This window comes from Opisthocomus hoazin, chromosome 6 (assembly GCF_030867145.1).
Source record: "Opisthocomus hoazin isolate bOpiHoa1 chromosome 6, bOpiHoa1.hap1, whole genome shotgun sequence".
Classification (NCBI taxonomy): Eukaryota; Metazoa; Chordata; class Aves; order Opisthocomiformes; family Opisthocomidae; genus Opisthocomus; species Opisthocomus hoazin.
The window spans coordinates 1,318,770-1,338,201 of record NC_134419.1 but is presented as its reverse complement, the minus strand read 5'-3'; positions in this window follow the sequence as shown (position 1 = coordinate 1,338,201).

Genomic DNA, 19,432 nt, shown 5'->3' with positions numbered 1-19,432 from the left:
GGGAGGCTGTGGAGTCTCCTTCTCTGGAGATATTCCAGCCCCGCCTGGACAAGGTCCTGTGCAGCCTGCTGTAGGTGACCCTGCTTGGGCAGGAGGGTTGGACTAGATGACCCACAGAGGTCCCTTCCAACCCCTACTATTCTGTGATTCTGTGATTACTCTTCGTTCATCTGAATATCCTTGATGAGCGTTTACAGATCAGAGCGCAAAGGTCAACCTAGAAATGCCGGGCGCGGGAGCTGCTGCCCCGCCGTGCTGCCCGCGCCGTGGCCGGGCAGGTTTTTCTCGTGACGGCGCGGGCGCTGCGTTGTGCAACGAGCTGCAGGCCCTGGGGTGGGAACGGCTGCTTGCGAGGGGCCCCGGGTGTCTGGCGTCCGTCAGAAGGGGCCCTACCGCGGGGTGAGTGGCTGGGGAGTTCCCTAGTGCTTCGGCTGCTGCTTTCTGGAGAGGTGAATTCCCCTTGTACCATTTGTTTGGGGAGAGGACAGGTGAAACTGCCAGCAGCTAAATTCTCCCTGAATTGGTCAATAATTTTCTCAACACACGCCGTATCGGCCTGAAGCGGCTGTGAGGTTTCCTCCCCGCGACGGGGGGGCTGGACTGGCCAGAAATGGGTCTCCTTATGGGGAGGGGTTGAACTGGGTGGTGGGAGCATGCAGCGAGCTGATGATGCATCCGAGCAGAAGGTACCCCTTCGAGATCTGCTCTCAACATCCCTGCTTCCCAGGACTGCCCCGGGGTCCTCCCATCTGCCCCGTCTCGCGGGCTGGCTCCGGGTCCATCACGCGTTTCACGGGTCGCGTTCTTTCTGGAGTCAGAAAGGCGCCTTCCGTCCTGCGATCGGATTCTGCAGATGCGGGTTCAGATTGCATCACACTTCAAAGGGAATTTCTTTTTCGTGTTGAGACCCAGATCTCACTTCTATTGAATTACATTGGTTCCCTGGAAAATAACTGTACAGCGCTAAGCCTAGAAATACGGCCGATTAAACCGTGTCTGTCTGGAGAAGCTGCAGCCTGCAAGGTGGCTGAGGGCGGGGGGGATGGGAGGGCTGCGGCGTGGCGGCTCTGGGCAGAATCCTTTCGGCTGGAAAAAGCTGACACCTGGGTCCCGGAGATGGACGGAGCTGCTGCCGCCTCGCGCCGCGTCCCCCGTGCCCCGGCGCTGCGGGAGCTCGGCTCCGAGAGCCGGTGGCCTGCGCCGGGATAAATAAAATGTCACCTGGGCGGCATCTTCTGAAAAAACTGCGGACCAGAAAGTCATCGTAAGCTGTACTCCCGGCCCCAGCTTCCCCTGACTTGAGCTTTCTATTGGGGTTTGTCGGCTGCCGCCGCGGGTGCAGTCGTTTGAGGAAGGGCTTTTTGTTTTCCAGCCGTCGCGCAGCCAAGAGCTGTGCCACATCAGTCAGAACAGTTCTGAGAAACTTCCAGCTTTTACTTACAGGAAAGCTGCTGCAATTGGACTCCGCTATTTGCCAGAGTTATCTGAATTTGTATATATAGAAAATGTCAAGTGATACCGTGCGTGCTTTCCCTTTCGGCAGAGACACTCGCCCACCTTGCGGCTTTGCAGAGCGGCCCTCGCTGTCGCCGCTGTCCGTGAACACAGAAATATGGAGATCACAGAATCACAGAATGGTAGGGGTTGGAAGGGACCTCTGTGGGTCATCTAGTCCAACCCTCCTGCTGAAGCAGGGTCACCTACAGCAGGCTGCACAGGACCTTGTCCAGGCGGGGCTGGAATATCTCCAGAGAAGGAGACTCCACAGCCTCCCTGGGCAGCCTGGGCCAGGGCTCCGGCACCCTCAGAGGGAAGAAGTTCTTCCTCGGGTTCAGACGGAACTTCCCATGCTCCAGTTTGTGCCCATTGCCCCTTGTCCTGTCGCTGGGCACCACTGAAAAGAGTCTGGCCCCATCCTCCTGACCCCCACCCTGCAGATATTTAGAGGCATTTATAAGGTCCCCTCGCAGCCTTCTCTTCTTCAGGCTGAACAAGGCCAGTTCCCTCAACCTCTCCTCGTAGGGGAGATGTTCCAGTCCCCTCACCATCCTCGTAGCCCTCCGCTGGACTCTCTCCAGTAGCTCCTCATCTTTCTTGAACTGGGGACCCCAGAACTGGACACAGTACTCCAGATGGGGCCTCACCAGGGCAGTGTAGAGGGGAAGGAGAACCTCCCTCGTCCTGCTGCCCACACTCTTCTTGATGCACCCCAGGATCCCATTGGCTTTCTTGGCAGCCAGGGCACACTGCTGGCTCATGGTGACCCTGTCGTCCACCAGGACACCCAGGTCCCTCTCCGCAGAGCTGCTCTCCAGCAGGTCCACCCCAAGCCTGTACTGGTGCATGAGGTTGTTCCTCCCCAGGTGCAGGACCCTGCATTTGCCTTTGTTGAACCTCATCAGGTTCCTCTCTGCCCAGCTTTCCAGCTGGGATGCTTCATCTTCTCCCGCTGCTGTAGCTCCGTGTCGGGGCGCGAGCTGGGACGTGGCAGTCCGGCATCCTGCGTATTTACGGATTTAGCGGGCTCAAGGCGTGAACTCCAGCAGAGCGGGTGCACTCTCGCGTTGGTGTGGCCTGGCTGTTGCAGCCATGTCTTTGTAAAATACTGGAACGAGTTTGAGCCTGATAAGTGCTTCATAATTTTTTTTATCTGCTACTGTGCGCAGTAGCTGACTTACAAATGAGATTTTTGTTCCTCCATTTTATCGTCTTCCATTAGGAAAATATTGATTCTCTCATATCTTGCTTGTTGTGAAACGGAAACGGAGCCGCGGCCAACCCCAGCCCCGGGTCCCCAGAGTTTCCCTCTGCTGATCTCGGGCGGAGGTTGGGCGTCTCGGTCCCCGCGGGCACCCCGCTCGCTCCGGGCAGTGGCCGGGCGTGGAGCCCCATCCCCACCCCGCCGGCCGGGTCCCCGCCATCTCGGAGCAGGGAGGGGGGGTGAAGGGTTTATTTCTCCCAAAGCTTTCAGCCGTCATTTCTGGCTCTCTAAGCAGCCATGAAAATTTGTTTTTCCTCTATTGCAATAACACATTTGTCACGGACTCGGTGAGAGTTGTCTGGCTTGGGTTGGGGCTGTCAAGGGATTGCCAAGGACAATGATCTGAGGGCTGGAGCACCTCTGCTACGAGGACAGGCTGAGGGAGCTGGGGCTGCTCAGCCTGGAGAAGAGAAGGCTCCGGGGTGACCTCAGAGCAGCTGCCAGTGCCTGGAGGGGCTACAGGAAGGGTGGAGAGGGGCTTTTGACAAGGGGGTGCAGTGATAGGACAAGGGGGAACGGCTCCAAACTAACAGAGGGCAGAGTTAGATGAGATATGAGGAAGAAATTCTTCCCCATGAGGGTGGTGAGGCCCTGGCTCAGGCTGCCCAGAGAAGCTGTGGCTGCCCCCTCCCTGGCAGTGCTCAAGGCCAGGTTGGATGGAGCTCTGAGCACCCTGGGCTGGGGGTAGATGTCACAGAATCACAGAATCACAGTATAGTAGGGGTTGGAAGGGACCTCTGTGGGTCACCCAGTCCAACCCTTCTGCCGAAGCAGGGTCACTTACAGCAAGCTGCACAGGACCTTGTCCAGGGGGCTCTTGAATATCTCCAGAGAAGGAGACTCCACAACCTCCCTGGGCAGCCTGGGCCAGGGCTCCGTCACCCTCAGAGGGAAGAAGTTCTTCCTCATGTTCAGACGGAACTTCCTGTGCCTCAGTTTGTGCCCATTGCCCCTTGTCCTGTCACTGGGCACCACTGAAAAGAGCTTGGCCCCATCCTCCTGACACCCACCCTTCAGATATTTGTAAGCATGTCCCTGCTCATGGCAGGGGGGTTGGAACCAGAGGAGCTTTAAGGTCCCTTCCAACCCAAACCATTCTAGGATTCTATGACAGAAACGAAAAGAAAGGGAAAGATTTGATGAAAAGGGAGATGTTGGAGCCCAACACCATTCTCTGAAAGAAGTCCAGCGACTCAGGGCTTTTTGTGTCCCTGCGGAGAGGGAACAGATGGCTGCGTGTCCCTCACTGCCGTGACACCAGCCGGTTCCCCTGCGCCCAGGACCCCGCCGCCCGACCCCTTTTCCCCTGCTCTAAGGGCGAGCGACGCTCTCGCATCGTGCAGAAATGGAAACCAGAACGTGTTTTTGTGAAAAATGGAGAAGAACCTGAAGCACGGGGACTGCTGGCTCTGCGGGACCCTGCAGCTCTGAGCCCTCTCCCAGCTGTGCATGAGAAACCAGTCCCCGTCCGTCCCTCCGAAGCGCGACTGCACGCGCTGAACGGTGGCACATGGTCCCTGCAGCGCAGTCCTGCCGTTCGCGGGAAGAAAACAACCCAGTCAGCAACGCTCGTTAATTGAGAGTATTCGATCCATTAACAACGAAAATTGATTTGCCAATCGATGCGCAGTGCTGGAGAGAGTGAACGTGAATTAATGACTGTATCAATATCGAAAAGATATTGCTACAGATATTTAGATATAGAATATCTAAAAGATATTGATATCTTTTAGAAATGACAGAGGATTCTGCAATCATTTCCTCTCACTTTTTTAATTAGGCTGGTCAATAGAAATTCTGGGTACATTTCTTGCACGTGGAAATCTGAGCAAGCTGCTCTTAAAAAGCCTGAGAATCGTAAGTCTACATTAGTGTCTAGAATTAACGAAGCGACTGGAGCGCGTGGCTGGAATTTCACCTGCGCCCTGACTAAACACCAAGGTTATTTGGAATGAATAAATTAAGCCTGAACAGCTTTTTAGTTAGATGTGACAAGTGGGAGAACTTGAAGCTGCACGAACGTGGAGATGGGCAAAAACATGCCTGGTTTTTCTCCTCTGTCCCTAGGGAATGCTGCATTAATTTTTTGAACGGAACTAAAAAAATTCATTTTCTCCTACTTATTTGACGAGTGCTGAAGTGGGCTGCTGTGGGGGGATCCGCCCTGCGCTCCTCTCCTGGGTCCTCGTCCTCTCCAGTACACCAAAGCCCAGCCAGGAGGGCGTCGGGGATGGCAGCGGTGCTGGAGGTGGCACCTCAGGGCACCAGCGAGACGCGTGCTCGGAGAACGCTCCGGCTTCAGTGCGGTGCTGCGTCGGGACAGAATTAGTTCTTGAATTGCCAGCCCATCTTCACAGAAAATTCTGGGGTTTTTTTCCTGGCTTATCGTCCCTGCAATTATTAAAACTAGCCACTTATTTAAATGTGTTTCTAAAGTGTGTAGAAGGTTTGTTGGATCCAAAATCTGTAATTTTCAGAGGGGCACAAGAAAATTAAGAATCCCAACTCCCTGAGAAATTGGATGCCTACATTTCCGAGGATAATCTGTAAACCCCAGCCTAAACTGCGTTTTAGGAAATGTATTGCAGTTCTTAGTGGCAGCAATATTTAGTTAAGGTACAACAGTACGAAGTTCACATTGTCCTCCCCATTCAAGACCAAATCCCATCTGGTTCCTCAGACCTGTGTTTTTCTTCACTTCTTCAAGTAACTGTCCATGATCAGCGTATTTAGATTTGCAAAATCCTTGCTCTGGAGACCACTGTATATAGCTGAGATGATCACGCTGGCAGTAGCGATTTCATCCCGAATCCGTCCTTTGGCAGAGGAGCTGGAAAGCATCCTCTGGGGTCCCGTACAAGGAGTGGGAACGGCCACTCCGCCCCGCAGCTCCCCTCCGTGATTTATAGCCCAGCTCCAAACCTCCTGCGGTGAGAAGTTGAGGTCAGTTCCACCGTCCGATCGCACTCAAGGTCTTTCATCACATATCTGTTGGCTTTGAGTCACAGTTTGTGAACTATGTGCGTGTCTCTCTGCTGTGCTGGCAGCTCTTCACCCCCCAGCAGCGGGCTCGGGGCCAGGGGAGGGTCACAGAATCACAGAATCACAGAATAATAGGTGTTGGAAGGGACCTCTGTGGGTCATCTAGTCCAACCCCCCTGCCGAAGCAGGGTCACCTACAGCAGGCTGCACAGGACCTTGTCCAGGTGGGGCTGGAATATCTCCAGAGAAGGAGACTCCACAGCCTCCCTGGGCAGCCTGGGCCAGGGCTCCGTCACCCTCAGAGGGAAGAAGTTCTTCCTCCTGTTCAGACGGAACTTCCTGTGCCTCAGTTTGTGCCCGTTGCCCCTTGTCCTGTCACTGGGCACCACTGAAAAGAGCTTGGCCCCATCCTCCTGACCCCCACCCTGCAGATATTTATAAGCATTTATTAGGTCCCCTCTCAGCCTTCTCTTCTTCAAGCTGAACAAGCCCAGCTCCCTCAACCTCTTCTCGTAAGGGAGATGTTCCAGTCCCCTCATCATCCTCGTAGCCCTCCGCTGGACTCTCTCCAGTAGCTCTTCATCTTTCTTGAACTGGGGAGCCCAGAACTGGACACAGTACTCCAGATGAGGCCTCACCAGGGCAGTGTAGAGGGGTCGGGACCCATGCTTGCGCCTACCAAGAGAGGGAAGAGCAGCCCAGGTCTCAGTCCAGGTCTCACAGATTCCCAGCGAGCGTGGATGTTTCTTGGCAAACCAGCAGCGCTCCGAGCGCTGCACGAAGCTGGCCTCAGCTTTGCCTTTTTCAGAGCCCAAAGCGGGAGAGTGGTGGGGGCTGGAAGTCCTGCCAACAGCCAGCGTGGCACCATGATGGGTCTTTGCACAAGTCCAATGCTTAAAAAACAAGATGAAACACTGATGAGGAGTTTTATGGTCTGATAGCTGCGTTTCAACGGCCACCTGACACACTACGGCAGCAGGTAGCCAAGCCCTTGAACTGGTTGCACTTTCCCTTCTTTAGGTAACTTGTGGATTTGGACAAACTCAGTTTTATAGGCAATTCTACGGACCGCATTTCCTTCCCCAAGCACGCGAGGTACTGCTTTACCTGTTGGAAGTGGCAGCACCTGACTGCAGTACGGCAACGGGAGCTTTGGCAGAGCCTTCAACCGGCCCGTGGGTCTGCGCCCGCCGCCGGAGCGGGGCCCCTGCGCCGGCCGAGGGACGCGCAGACGTCGCACCCTGTGGGACCTTCATCCGGACCCGCGGGAGAGGGGAGCGGGACGAGGCCATCAGTGCTGGTGGTGCTGGTGCCATGGCAGAGCGTCTGCAGATGAAGAGGTTCCCTTCTCGCTGCGCTGCAGAGTTTGGGTAGGAAAGTTGAACAGTTAAGGGTTTTTTTTTAATATTTTCTTGTCTGCGTGTAGGTCCAGGATGCCTGCTGTGCTCTCACCATGGCACAATTGTTGAGATCCTAATTACTGACTTTGCAAGGCTCCATGTGTTTCACACGAGCAATATGAGATCTGTGAAGAATGGAGTGAAATTCCGTTGGAGTTGGGAATATTTCCCAAGAGACCGTGTCACAAAGGCTCTAAGAATGAAGAAAATCTTTATATTTAGATTATGTTAATCATTTATCTCTTCTCTTCCAGGCTGTCTTGAGGACAGATGAACGTAAAAGGAATTCTTTCGCTTGGACGCATGGAGCAGAGCAGAAACAGATCACTTCCAGCCACAAGTGATGTTTTCTGTTCCCAGGCTTCGTGTCAGGATTGGTGCGCCTGCTTTCGGTAAGTGATTTCATCCGAGCAGCAAGGTCACAGCTCGTTTCAGCAACATGTGAAGACGAGGAGTTGGGAAGATGTAGATTTGAAATGTAGAAAAACTGCCATTTGAGATCTCCAAACAAATATTTGTCTGAAGTGAGAAGTATCTCAGAAAGTCCATGAAGATGCTTCTGCTTGTAGGCAAAATAGAAAGGGAAGTGAACATGAAAAGAAGCAACGATAGAGAATAACGTAGGTAAAAGCAATCAGATATCTCAAATCCTAAAAATGTCCCCAGATGCCAAATATTTGGCTGATTGAACTTTATCTTGTCGCTTTTGAGATGGGACACAGCCTGCCTGGACTCATTTAGCCTAGAGGGGCGTGTTCTGACCAGCAGCCTGAGGCCTGGGGTAGAGTTGGCTTTGTGGTCACCTCCTTTGACGTTCACCGCTTCCACCAAAGAACAACTGCACGGTGAGTTCTTACTGACTCGGGTCCGAGAGCCCACCCTTCTGCCTGGTCCTCTTTGCAGCCCCCCGGTGCGGCCACATCCCTGGTGCCTCACACGCTGTAACCTCACGTGATAAATGAAGCTGATGCGTTTCGTGAGTAACTCGGCTAAACCCCTGCTGTTCTTTCATCTCTAAAATGAGGGCTACAAGGATGGTGAGGGGACTGGAGCATCTCCACTACGAGGAGAGGTTGAGGGAACTGGGCTTGTTCAGCCTGAAGAAGAGAAGGCTGAGAGGGGACCTTATAAATGCCTACAAATATCTGCAGGGTGGGTGTCAGGAGGATGGGGCCAAGCTCTTTTCAGTGGTGCCCAGTGACAGGACAAGGGGCAACGGGCACAAACTGAGGCACAGGAAGTTCCGTCTGAACATGAGGAGGAACTTCTTCCCTCTGAGGGTGACGGAGCCCTGGCCCAGGCTGCCCAGGGAGGTTGTGGAGTCTCCTTCTCTGGAGATATTCAAGACCCGCCTGGACAAGGTCCTCTACAGCCTACTGTAGGTGACCCTGCTTCTGCAGGAGGGTTGGACTAGATGACCCACAGAGGTCCCTTCCAACCCCTACTATTCTGTGATTCTGTGATTCTGTGATTCTGTAAAATGTGCATGGCATTATTACTGAAATTCTCTCCTGATTTTCTGAGCTCTCTTTACAGCAAACGCAAAGGCACCCGCTTCTCTCCTTCAGCGTCAGGAGGTGCCTGCGCTTCTCAGTGTCTTCCTTCAGCGTAGCACTGCTTATCCTTCATCTCGCATGTTTGCTTCCATGGACAGGGGGCAGAATTCACTGATTTCCCTGCGAGGAAGACTTTCTTCCTAAAAGAAATTCATTTTTTTAAAAGAAAAGTTTGATTAGCAAACTGAAGTTTGCTGAAAAGCACTACCCTTGTTTTCTCCATTCCTCCCTGCCTTCCTTCCAGAAGTGTCTGAACTTGGAGAATCGGGCTGGTGTCCTCCTTCACACGTGGGTTTTCATTGGTGGTGTTGCCTTTTCCAAAGGCTAATTTTGAAATATCTTCAGTTCCCAACATCACATCTTAACGTGAGGGCTTCAGCAACGAAAATAACTGGCTGAAGCTTTAGCTGAAGTGGTGCCTTCGCAGACAGCCACAGCTGTGAGTCAGCAGCACCGCTGCCTACGTCCATCACGGCTTTCTCTGAGCTCTTTCTCCTGAGGCTCTTCCCGGGAGCCCTGGGAATGTCTCCAGCAGGAGTCTTTGGCTTTCCCAGCAAGCTGCTGTCACCGGAGCCCTGCCCTGGCACCTCCAGTCCTTGAAGAAGCAAGCGGGAAGATGAAGGACCACGCAGCACTCGGTGGGACTCTGTTCAACCTCAGCATTGCTTGGGAGGAGAGAGAAACGTGGACGCTCCTCGGTGGGAGAGGGGCCTGGGCTGGGCTGGACGGGAGCTGCAGGCCATGGGCAGGCTGCCTGGGAGGAGGACGGCACTTTGGTGCATATCAGTGGATTTTTGGGGTCTGGGAGGACCACGAGCAGGGGTGAATTGAGTCCGGTCTGGGTCAGGTGCTGCCATCCTGCAGCAACAGCGTGTCCCTGGTCGGGGCTCGGTCCCACCGCTGCTCTCCGCAGGCACCTTCCCCACGGTGCCTCTGATTTTCAGAGATAACGTTTCGGGTGGCAAAATTCACTGTTAAGCCCTAGTGCTGAAATACCTTATTTTTTTCTGTCGCATACAAAAACCATACTGAAGTCTATCTTTGATTAATTTTCCTTGGAAGCAAATTTATGGTTGGACTTGGTGATCTTAGAGGTCTTTTCCAACTTTAATGGATCTATGATGATTCTATGGTTCTAGGACATTTCTTGCCACCCAGTATAATTAATGAAAGCTCCCCCTGAGACTCAAAGAAACAAAAACTTCCCACAGCAGAGTTTAAATCCAATTTACTCCATATTAATCCATTCTTCAAAGGAAAATCCAAACAAAACGCTGCAGGATTTTTCACACAGGCGACTGGTGCCGTGCGCTGCGTGTGACCCCGACCCACGGAGTCAGAAGAGCTCTCCACGGCGTTGGACGTCTGCTGCCGTGCCCTTGGGGGCCGGCGTCCACCCAGCCGTTCCCGGCGCCAGGAGCATCGCCGCGGCTGCCGGGACCTGTGCCGGTCTGCGGGGCACAGAATCACAGAATCACAGAATCACAGAATAGTAGGGGTTGGAAGGGACCTCTGTGGGTCATCTAGTCCAACCCCCCTGCTGAAGCAGGGTCACCCAGAGCCGGCTGCACAGGACCTTGTCCAGGCGGGGCTGGAATATCTCCAGAGAAGGAGACTCCACAGCCTCCCTGGGCAGCCTGGGCCAGGGCTCCGTCACCCTCAGAGGGAAGAAGTTCTTCCTCATGTTCAGACGGAACTTCCTGTGCCTCAGTTTGTGCCCGTTGCCCCTTGTCCTGTCACTGGGCACCACTGAAAAGAGCTTGGCCCCATCCTCCTGACGCCCACCCTGCAGATATTTGTAGGCATTTATTAGGTCCCCTCGCAGCCTTCTCTTCTCCAGGCTGAACAAGCCCAGTTCCCTCAACCTCTCCTCGTAGGGGAGATGCTCCAGTCCCCTCCTCATCCTCGTAGCCCTCCGCTGGACTCTCTCCAGTAGCTCCTCATCTTTCTTGAACTGGGGAGCCCAGCACTGGACACAGCACTGCAGATGGGGCCTCACCAGAGCAGAGCAGAGGGGGAGTAGAACCTCCCTCGCCCTGCTGCCCACACTCCTCTTGATGCACCCCAGGATCCCATTGGCCTTCTTGGCACCCAGGGCACACTGCTGGCTCATGGTCACCCTGTCGTCCCCCAGCACTCCCAGTCCCTCTCCACAGAGCTGCTCTCCAGCAGGTCCACCCCAGCCTGTCCTGGTGCCTGGGGTTGTTCCTCCCCAGGTGCAGGACCCTGCCCTTGCCCTTGTTGAACTCCATCAGGTTCCTCTCTGCCCAGCTCTCCAGCCTGCCCAGGTCTTGCTGGATGGCAGCACAGCCTGCCGGTGTGTCCACTGGGTTTCCTCCTGAGAACAGCACTCATCGTGCTGCCAGCAGCGCGGTAAAAGAGAAGTAGCCGATAAAAGACAGATATTTAACAGCAAAAGCAGTTTCCCTGCTCAGCAAGCAGGCGGGCGAGGCAGCAGATGCCTGCTGGATCCCGTCGTGCTGCCCCACGGGGACCCCGCGTTCCCCAGCGGCCGCAGCATCCCTGCCTAGGGCACGGCCACATTTGTGGGGTGGGAAGAAACCCTGATCCCAGCATCTGTTACATAAAACCTCTCCCTTGTGTTTGTTTAGCTTCGCTATGTTTGAAGGCGAGAGCTGGGAGCGCCTCGGAGACTCGCATCAGGTCTGTTTATTTTAATCTCTCCCTGTCATTTTCAAACTTAGAGATATTATTTCCAGCCCTCCAGTTTCCTTTGTTCTAAAGCCCGGTTTATGTTTTCTTTAAAAGGTTACGCCAACACGAATCAAAAGCCCCACAAGTCAGTTTGCAAATTTTGCTGCCAGCCCTTAATGACCTGCTAAAAATAACGGGAGTGATTCATCTGCTGATCTATGGAAACGGTAGTTATTTGTTCTTGGCAGCTCCCCGGGGCTCGGTCTGGGCGGCGGGCGATGACAAGTGTTAGCAAATCAAGGAATATTGAGGTGATTTTTCTCCTTCGTGTTTGAGGGGAACGTGGGTATTTTCTGCAAGCCCAGGTGGGTTTATCCACGGTGGTGGGGGAGACCCCCCGGCGACGGTCTCAGGGCTGCTCAAACCCGTGGTCCGGAATTCTAACAGTAATAATGTTGGTTTTAGACAGAATTATTCAAACAGAAATAATTTTAGACAGAATTGTTCCAAATGGTGCGTTTAAGCAGCCCTACAATGCTCAATATTTCCTAGTCTTTTACTAGGGGCTGCTTAAATGTCCTAGTAGGAAAATGCAGGCTCTCATAATCACTTCTTTTTGATTGAAATCAACCCATCAGATTTATTAAAGCTCTTTAGGTTCCAATTCCGAGCCTCCTGCGGCATCCTTTCTCACAGAGTTTTCACGACAGCAGCCCTGTTCTGTCCCTGGCCGTGCAGTGACGCTTTAGTCCTGGCCCTGTCTGAGCAGCAAATCCCCAGTTTTTTCCAGGAGAGGGACTGGGAAAGCCGACCCCTCCCTCGCGAGCTGGGGCTGCGGTGACGGCCGACCGTGTTTTGGTTGGATTTGGTCGGATTTGGTCAGCACGGGGCGAGGGGCCGAGCAGGGAGGTGCAGGCTGAGCTCTCTTTGTCACGAGCGGTTATTTCTCCAGATTAACCCAAGGGATAACTCCGAACCGCGGGATTTGGGCAGAGCAGGCGTGCTTTCCCAGACGTACCTAAGCAAGCTGGGGGGGTCCCACAGCCAGAATTATTCCGATGAATGAAAAAAGGCACGGAGCATGCCAACCCACATCCATCTGACGCCCTGTTTACAGAAAATGTGCTTTTTATTGCAGTGCTGAGGAAGGATAAAGCGGTTGTGTTTAACCGCATAAGCAAAATATTTATGTAACTCCAGAACCTCCAGCGCTTCTCCGCCTCTGGCTGTGAAAGCTCGTCGGGAGGTTTCCTGCAGGCTCTGACCTCTGCTGCAGCCCGAGGCACGGGGTGCGGGCATCTGCAGCTGCGGCAGGCACGCTGCGGGGCAGAGGGACAGCCCCAGGCACCAGGACAGGCTGGGGGGGACCTGCTGGAGAGCAGCTCTGTGGGGAGGGACTGGGAGTGCTGGGGGACGACAGGGTGACCATGAGCCAGCAGCGTGCCCTGGGTGCCAAGAAGGCCAATGGGATCCTGGGGTGCATGAGGAGGAGTGTGGCCAGCAGGGCGAGGGAGGTTCTCCTCCCCCTCTGCTCTGCTCTGGGGAGGCCCCATCTGCAGTGCTGGGTCCAGTGCTGGGCTCCCCAGTTCAAGAAAGATGAGGAGCTACTGGGGAGAGTCCAGCGGAGGGCTACGAGGATGAGGAGGGGACTGGAGCATCTCTCCTACGAGGAGAGGCTGAGGGAGCTGGGCTTGTTCAGCCTGGAGAAGAGAAGGCTGAGAGGGGACCTTAGAAATGCCTCTAAATATCTGCAGGGTGGGGGTCAGGAGGACGGGGCCAGACTCTTTCCAGTGGTGCCCAGCGACAGGACAAGGGGCAATGGGCACAAACTGGAGCAAGGGAAGTTCCAGCTGAACCCGAGGAAGAACTTCTTCCCTCTGAGGGTGACGGAGCCCTGGCCCAGGCTGCCCAGGGAGGCTGTGGAGTCTCCTTCTCTGGAGATATTCCAGCCCCGCCTGGACGCGGTGCTGTGCAGCCTGCTCTGGGTGACCCTGCTTGGGCAGGGGGTTGGGCTGGGTGACCCACAGAGGTCCCTTCCAACCCCTGCCATGCTGGGATTCTGTGATTCTGTGACCTGGGTGGTGGGCTCAAGCAGGGGCCACCCGTGCTGACCCCCTCCGACCCCACGCCCCGAGCATCCTCTTCCCTGGGGGGAAAGCTCTCGCCGTGGAATCAGATTATCCGTTTGATGCCGGGTCCGACACAAAACGGGCACTGTGTGCCGCACCGTGCCGAACCGCACTCAGCTTGCTGCTGTCACCAGAACCAACCACGAGGCAGTTCTGCTCCGACCCCGTCCCTCTGAGCGCCTGCTCCCTGCACAGAACCCGGGAGCGGCTCCGTCTGCCCCGCGGGGTCACGGCACCGGCGCTCAGCAGGTTTTACCGCCGGATGCACGGAGCAGAGCTCTGCTGCGGTCACCAGGGATGAAACTCCTTTCGCAGTGCTTGGTGCCGAGCTCCTCGTGTGCGTCGTGACAGCCGCGTGCAGGAATCTGGGATTTATTTTGTTTCCTTGCCAGGGAATATTGCGTAATGTAACTCGCGCCGCTTGCTAACCCGGTGTTTTTGCTGACACTAAAAAAGGGAACCCAGCCGCTTTCTGGGTTGTTACCGAGCCGCTGCGTCCTGGGTCTCCGTGCCGGGCGGTGCGGGGTGAGGAAGACATCGGTCCTGCTCAGCAGCCCCTCGTGTCGGCTCGTCCCGCTCTGTCCGATGGGCGTGCGGAGTGCCGCGAGGAGGGGGACGTGCTTGGTGTCCACGGTTTCTTGTGGGGCTGTTTTCTGGGAAGAGGATTCCCCAGGTCCCCCGTCCTGGCGCTGCGGGAAGGTCAGAGCCCCGCGGATGCTGTGCCGTGGCAGGGCCATGTCACCGTGGGCTCCCCGGGGAGGGGGTCCCCCCACCGCGAATGTCACGGGGAGAAGGTCTCCCAGCTCAGCCAAAACTCAGATTTCTCTCCTTAATTCATATTCAGTGTGGATTCCTCAGCTGGCAGAAAATGCCATTTCTTCTTGCCAGACTCCATGTCAGAAAGCAAGAAGCTCATTCTCAGCACGACTCGCAGAAAATATATTAAATATCGACACTGATTAGATTAGCCTGGCTCAGCACAATATTGATATTAATTCAATTAGATTGGATTTAAGAGGAAACCATGTTTCACTTCATGGCCGTAATAAACGAGGAGGAAGGCAGTGAAGATTTCCTCCTGCATTAAAAAAAAGACAGATCAGAAAATAAATGACATTTTCAGCTCTGAAGAGAGATGCCATTGCCGGTGGTGGGTGCGACTGCCCTCACGGAGCGGTACCCGAAGCGTGAGCCTGGCAGGGACGCGCCGTGCTCCATGGCCGGGCAGAGGAGAGCACCCACCCCGACCGCACGCGTGGCAGCGGTTGGCGGGTGGATGGAGGAACAGAAGAAGGAAGATCGGGGGACAACGGGAGCCAGGCCAGTGCTCTGCCCACAGCCCCAGCCTGCCTGGCTCGAAGCCCCCGGGGCTGCACGTCCACCGGCCGTGGTTGCTGCTGGCCCCGGTGAGCTCTGCGCCTGGGCTGCCCGGAGGATGAGCTCAGGCTGAGGGCAGTCCTTAGACCTTCTGGCCTCCTGATTTATCCTCCCGTCACTGTTGTTTTTCTCCTCCTTTTGGCTTTACTCCGTCCTCCTGATGAAGGTCTAGCAGATGGGATCAGATGGGTCAGGGGAAGCAGAGGAGAGCATTCACCCCGGCAGCGAGCAGAAGCCCGTGGTGGTGGTCCCCCTGCCAACAGCCCAGCTGGTCCCTCGGTCGGGCTAGGGGCTGCCCGTCGTCCCACACAAACCCCCCTCGGCCCTGCCGTGTTTTCTGGAAAAGGAAATGACAGATCTGCTATCACACAACTCTGTGACAGCAGAAGCAGTGACCTCCAGCTTCGCTGAAGCCACCCGGTCCTCCCGGGAGCTGGGTCACCCCTCACCTGCCCGGGGAAGCGGGCTCCTGCCCCTCCTGCTGACCGACCCTCTGTCTACAGCCAGAGAAGTTGCCGGGGAGGCTCAGAGTGCTGCCCTTGCGCAGGGGGATGCTCCACTGGTGGGACCTCCTTCTCCTGGGGCTCCTTCTCCTGGGCCTCTTTCTCCAGAGGCTCCTTCTCCTGGGGCTCCATCTTCAGAGGCTCCTTCTCCAGAGGCTCTATCTCCTGGGGCTCTTTCTCCTGGGGCTCCATCTCCTGGGGCTCCATCTCCAGAGGCTCCTTCTCCTGGGGCTCAATCTCCAGAGGCTCTTTCTCCAGAGGCTCCTTCTCCAGAGACTCCTTCTCCTGGGGCTCTTTCTCCTGGGGCTCCATTTCCTGGGGCTCCTTCTCCAGAGACTCCTTCTCCTGGGGCTCCTTCTCCAGAGACTCCTTCTCCTCTGGCTCCATCTCCAGAGGCTCCTTCTCCTGGGGCTCTTTCTCCAGAGGCTCCTTCTCCTGGGGCTCCATCTTCAGAGGCTCCTTCTCCAGAGGCTCTATCTCCTGGGGCTCTTTCTCCTGGGGCTCCATCTCCTGGGGCTCCATCTCCAGAGGCTCCTTCTCCTGGGGCTCAATCTCCAGAGGCTCTTTCTCCAGAGGCTCCTTCTCCAGAGACTCCTTCTCTTGGGGCTCTTTCTCCTGGGGCTCCATTTCCTGGGGCTCCTTCTCCAGAGACTCCTTCTCCTGGGGCTCCTTCTCCAGAGACTCCTTCTCCTCTGGCTCCATCTCCAGAGGCTCCTTCTCCTGGGGCTCTTTCTCCAGAGGCTCCTTCTCCTGGGGCTCCATCTTCAGAGGCTCCTTCTCCAGAGGCTCTATCTCCTGGGGCTCTTTCTCCTGGGGCTCCATCTCCTGGGGCTCCATCTCCAGAGGCTCCTTCTCCTGGGGCTCAATCTCCAGAGGCTCTTTCTCCAGAGGCTCCTTCTCCAGAGACTCCTTCTCTTGGGGCTCTTTCTCCTGGGGCTCCATTTCCTGGGGCTCCTTCTCCAGAGACTCCTTCTCCTGGGGCTCCATCTCCAGAGGCTCCTTCTCCCAGGGCTCTGTCTCCAGCAGCTCCTTCCCTTTGCCCAGCCAATCTTCGCTGGGTCTGGCTGGGAGGAAAGTGCCACCATTTCCCAGCCATCTCCATGGTGACACAGCAGTGGCACTTGAGATCCCGCCGGCAGTTTTGCTTATTTGGTTATTAGCAGATTTTATTAACTCTCTGGCACTTTTCAGAGGGAAAACTTGTTTTTAATTTCAGAGGGAAAAACTGCCCTTCGGGATTCGTTTGGAGACTAGGTGGAGCTCGGCGGTTTGAATAGAGATATTCAACCCCAACAATAATTGTCTATGACCATAACTAATGAGGACATAATGACATCCTGTTTAACATTATCATCTCCTAAGAGCGGACACAGGATGTTCCTGCTCCCCTGCGCAGATTTTCCACAAGATTTTAACTCCACGTTTCTGCACCTCTGCAGCACCCAAAAACTACGTGGTAATTAATACAGATATTAATTGTCACGGGCAGTTGGCGTTGGCTGCATGTGACCGTGCAGAGGCAGCAAGATGGGGGTCCCACGGTCTGGCAGCAGGCAGGCGTGGTGCCACGCTGGCAGGCTGGAGTCGGGATGACCACCAGGCTTTTTAATGCCAGAGCTACGCAGAAGCTCCAAGCACCGTGAAAAGCAAAGCAGCGGTAGACGTGAGTGACGTTCATCACCCGGCCAAGCGGTCATCTCTCCACCAGCCGCTGCAGCTGGAAGCGCACAAGCCCACCCCTTTTGGAGGAAGGGGAGAGAGCAGGGACCCCGCAGGGAGGAGCACTGCAGCGGAATCGGGATGATGTACGGCTCGCTTCAAAGAATCACAGAATCACAGAATAGTAGGGGTTGGCAGGGACCTCTGTGGGTCACCCAGCCCAACCCCCTGCCCAAGCAGGGTCACCCAGAGCAGGCTGCACAGGACTTTGTCCAGGCGGGTCTTGAATATCTCCAGAGAAGGAGACTCCACAGCCTCCCTGGGCAGCCTGGGCCAGGGCTCCGTCACCCTCAGAGGGAAGAAGTTCTTCCTCATGTTCAGACGGAACTTCCTGTGCCTCAGTTTGTGCCCATTGCCCCTTGTCCTGTCGCTGGGCACCACTGAAAAGAGCTTGGCCCCATCCTCCTGACCCCCACCCTGCAGATATTTGTAGGCATTTATAAGGTCCCCTCGCAGCCTTCTCTTCTCCAGGCTGAACAAGTCCAGTTCCCTCAACCTCTCCTCGTAGGAGAGATGCTCCACTCCCCTCCTCATCCTCGCAGCCCTCCGCTGGACTCTCTCCAGTAGCTCCTCATCTTTCTTGAACTGGGGAGCCCAGAACTGGACACAGTACTCCAGATGGGGCCTCACCAGGGCAGTGTAGAGGGGAAGGAGAACCTCCCTCGTCCTGCTGGCCACACTCTTCTTGATGCACCCCAGGATCCCATTGGCTTTCTTGGCAGCCAGGGCACGCTGCGTGGGATAATCTGTTTATCATGGCTTTGTTGCTATAGCAGCAAGATCTTTCTCCGGAGAAGCTGACCGCGAGAAGGAATTTCCGATGTCGGGTGGGAGAAGGGGTTCGCAGCGGCCAGCGGGCCCGGGGACTGCCGAAGCGGGCGGTGAGGAGCAGCGCGGGAAGGGCTCGGTGCCAGCCCGGGTCTGCTCCTCCTGCGGCACGGAGCAGCCCAGCGATGTGCCCGAATGCCGCCGTGCTCGCTGGGGTTCTCCAGAGCCCGTCCCGTCAGCGCCGGGCTGCAGGGCCGGGATGCTCCTCACCAGGGCAGCGAGCTGGAGGTGCTGGTGGTGCGTGGCCGGGCAGGGAGGAGCAGAGGGAGCTGGTGGAGTCCGGGTTCTGGCGGCAGAAGTTCTCTCGGGATGGTTGGTGACACTCTGCACCTTCTCTTTTCACGTTGAGAAGGTGCCTACTCAGCTCTTCCCCAAGATCCTTGGGGGAGAACTTGGCTGTCTTTATTTTAACTCAGTTTGGGGAAGGAAAAAGGACATTTTCCTTCCTTTCCCCATTTGCTTAAACCCTCAGGTATGTAGTTTAAGGGTTGCCGTGCCTGTGTGGCCGCGGGCACCCGCGCCGGCTAACACCAGCGTTCAGGGCTCCGAGCTGGCTGCTGCCGTGGCTACGGGGATGCTCCGGTGCCCTCCTCTTCCCGTGGATCCGTACAAACAGGAGTAATTCTGCTGAATGAATATGGAGAAAAATTACTTTTAGGTGACTTTAGTTGAAAAGGTGGGACACTGTCACGGCCCGGTGAATCGTCTGTGTCTCTGTGATCGTCCTTGTCTTAAGGCAAATAATCAAATAGTGAATTTGTTACTAATTCTTTATGGACTTGGTGATCGATCCTAGCACTGAAGATGAGCAATAGCTGCTAACAGGCAGGACTCGGAGCCAAACCCTTTTTTTGCTGACGTTTTCCCAAGGTTTCCACTGGTGAATACAGCACGGAGCTCGTGACGCCGTGACCCGCTCCACGCGGGTGCACGCTCTGCAGCGCAGGGCTGGCACGGTGAGGGTCTGCGACAGGCAAGGTGAGGGTCTGCGACAGGCAAGGTGAGGGTCCACGACAGGCAAGGTGAGGGTCCATGACAGGCAGGGTGAGGGTCTGCGACAGGCAAGGTGAGGGTCCATGACAGGCAAGGTGAGGGTCTGCGACAGGCAAGGTGAGGGTCTGCGACAGGCAGGCTGAGGGTCTGCGACAGGCAAGGTGAGGGTCTGTGACAGGCAAGGTGAGGGTCCACGTCAGGCAAGGTGAGGGTCCATGACAGGCAAGGTGAGGGTCTGTGACAGGCAAGGTGAGGGTCTGCGACAGGCAAGGTGAGGGTCCACGACAGGCAAGGTGAGGGTCCATGACAGGCAGGGTGAGGGTCTGCGACAGGCAAGGTGAGGGTCCGCGACAGGCAAGGTGAGGGTCCATGACAGGCAAGGTGAGGGTCTGTGACAGGCAAGGTGAGGGTCTGCGACAGGCAGGCTGAGGGTCTGCGACAGGCAAGGTGAGGGTCTGCGACAGGCAAGGTGAGGGTCTGTGACAGGCAAGGTGAGGGTCCACGTCAGGCAAGGTGAGGGTCCATGACA